This window comes from Microtus pennsylvanicus, chromosome 13 (assembly GCF_037038515.1).
Source record: "Microtus pennsylvanicus isolate mMicPen1 chromosome 13, mMicPen1.hap1, whole genome shotgun sequence".
Lineage (NCBI taxonomy): Eukaryota > Metazoa > Chordata > Mammalia > Rodentia > Cricetidae > Microtus > Microtus pennsylvanicus.
The window spans coordinates 29058651-29061653 of record NC_134591.1 but is presented as its reverse complement, the minus strand read 5'-3'; the positions used below and the strand labels follow the sequence as shown (position 1 = coordinate 29061653).

General features: G+C 41.3%; 1 pseudogene; it reads right to left on the bottom strand.

Moving 5' to 3' along the window:
- Positions 1-1179: 1179 nt before the first annotated feature.
- LOC142833779 (fructose-bisphosphate aldolase A pseudogene) lies at positions 1180-2281 on the bottom strand (annotated as a pseudogene).
- Positions 2282-3003: the final 722 nt, after the last annotated feature.

Below are 3003 nucleotides of genomic sequence, written 5' to 3'. Positions count from 1 at the left end.
TCAGAAGTGTTACTTCTGTCGATTCTCTTGATTTTGTCTAATACAAGCTCTCCTGGATCCGAGAAGAATGGTCGTACTTAGTTACCTTGTCTCCAGAGTAAACGTATTTTAAAATGTATTTAATATACCATAGAAATACTATATAAAAAGTTCTTGACATTTTCTCATCAGAAGAATACATGGATTGTATTGGTCAAATCCTCCTGAGATTGAAGTACAGTATTGGACCAGCAAGAATGTGAAATCTAAGTTAAAAGTGGTGAGTAATTGAAAGTTGGAACTTGGTAGAAAGTTAGGGTGAGCATTAGATTGAGAATTTTTTCTTTTCACAATAAATAATATAAATGAATATAAAATACAAGACAGTTGAAAATTAAGAGACCTAATAATCTACATGAGTTCTTATCCAAGTTCCCTATACTTTTGAGATTAATCACAAGATTAATAGTCTGCCTTAATATGTTAATAAAAATCACATGCTATATATTAGAAATTCATGTCAATGTATAATGTACTAAGCTCTAAATAGATATATAAATGGATATTTTTTCAAGTGGATGAATACCTTTGTGCTTTATTCTGTATTTGTGTGTATATATGTATATGTGTGTATATCTAGTTCTCCAAAAACAAGTACTTAGCATAGTCTTTGTGTGTCTATTGTACAACTGGGACAAGTACAACATGTGCTTTCTGCATTTTGTATTGTTATATTAAAACACCTGAGAGTGAGTAATGTATAAACCAAGAAAATCCATTTAGGTCATGTTCTAGATGTTCAAGAAAATTGTGCAAGTGTCAAGAATGGAAGCCAAAGAAAAGGAAGTTATCCGTTCTGCTCTGAATGTTAATAGCTAATACTTTACAAGACCAGTACAAATTCTTTCCAGGGGTAGTAACCATCAATGACCTAATTTTCCACTAACTCTTCCTATTAAAAGTTTCACTGCCTCTCAACATCGTATAACTGACAGCCAAGTTTCTCTCTCCTCGCTCCTTATATAGTTCTTTACTGACAGTAGACTGGAAGAGATGGCAGAATTAACATTCACAGACAACACCACACCAGTCACAAGGACAGCAAGAGTGACAGGAAAGAGCCTGAAGGACCACTCTTCAATACCAAGTGGGTAGGTGAGGGCCTGGATGGTTGAAGGTGCAGCCTTAGATCACCTCTCGTTAGTAGACATGGTTAGAGATGAAGAAAGACTCTCTGAAGTTAGCTCCAGACTGACAACTTGGGAAGTACTTTCCTTGACAAGCGAGGCCATTGGCCAGGGCTCCCTTAATGTGCTTTCCCTGGGCAGCCTTCAGGTTCTCCTTCTTCCCACCCCAAGCCTTCAGAGCAGAGGCCTGCAGCACTTAGCCATAGGACAAAGTTAAGACCCATGGCTTTAGCACTGGGCACTTGTTGATAGCTCTAAGGTTGATGGATGCCTCTTCCTCACACCAGACAGGAAAGTGACTCCAGGGACAACAGGGGACACTGTGCAATGAAGTGCTGTGACAGTTGCCATGGCAGTCTTCCTCAGTAGAAAATTTCTGGGTTCAAGCAGGGCCTGGAGTTGGGCTTCAGCAATGTGCCTTCTAGATAGACATGATGGTCACTAAGAGCCTTGGAAAGAGCAGCCAGTGCCTTCTCAGTTACATTCTGACAGCGCTTTAAGCCATGGTCTCCATCAGGGAGGATTTCAGGCCCCGCAATGGGTGAAATGCCATTCTCCTGGCAGATGCTGGCATAATGGGTCAGAACACTAGCATTTTCTATGATGGCAAGGTCTGAAGGAGTATGTTTTCCATCTTTAGCACACAGTGCCATTTAGCAAAGTCAACTCCATCCTTCTTATACTGGGCACAGCATTCAGGCAGCCCATCCAGTCCTTGGGTGGCAGTTTCTCCATTGGTTTCTGCCAGGGGCACCACCCCTATTTCTACCTTAAGGCCCACAATACCACCCTTAGACTTGATATCTTGGGGGAAGGGATATCCATCATGCACCTTCTGGTAGAGGGCTTCATGGAGAAAAATCACCCCCAACCCTCATTGCAGGGATCCACAGGGCCACCAGCAGTCAGCAGCATCTGTCAGGAGAAGCGCCTATTCTCTTCCCTGTTCTCGGTGCCAATGTACTGTAGCCGCTTGGCAGTGCTTCCGGTAGACTCATTGCAGCCAGGATGTCCTTTCCCAGAGACACAATTCAATAAACGATGTCAGATAGTTCCTTCTTCTGCTCTGGGGTCAGTGCTGAGTACAGGTAGGACATAGCACCAGTGACAGCAAGTTTCTTACACATGGATATCTGAGGTGCACTCAATTCACATCCTAGATACAGCATAGGGCTAACACACATTATTAGTCCCCTTCTTTAGACAATTCACTGTAAAGAACTATTCATACATTCACGAGTTAAACTTTTTAAGGCAATTCCTAGCACAGTAGAAGGTCAAAATCTACATCTGTTAATAAAATATGTGTGCTGAGTGATTGGAGGCTGCGCCACAGAGATAGTCTCAAAGCACTGTACTAATGAGCCATGAAGCAGGTGGTACAGAGCAGTTTGAGAGACAGGAGAGATCCCTGTGGATGCCCGGAATCTATGAGGCCCTCACAGATGCACCTCCTCTTAAGACATCACTTGCTGGTGACCAAGTATTGGACTCAATTTGGAAGAAGCATGTTTTCAAAGGTTTATAATAATTAAGGATGATGCCACAACATATAAAAGTACAGAAATGTTACATAGTTGGATCTATCAAAATCAAATGGTATTTACCTCCAAGGTATCACTGGCCAAGTTTGGGAAAATGTTAGTGTTTTGCTTCAGTATATCATTCTGTTTGTATGTATCCCTCCCTTCTCTCCACTCTCCCTGATTTCTCTCTTTTCTGCTCCATCCTCTGTCTCAGATATTAATTCTACAGCTTCAAATTAATAATTATCTTTATGAAAGGAGGAGTTAGTTCCTCTTGGCCAACTCACGGTTTAAAAAAAAAGCAACATTTT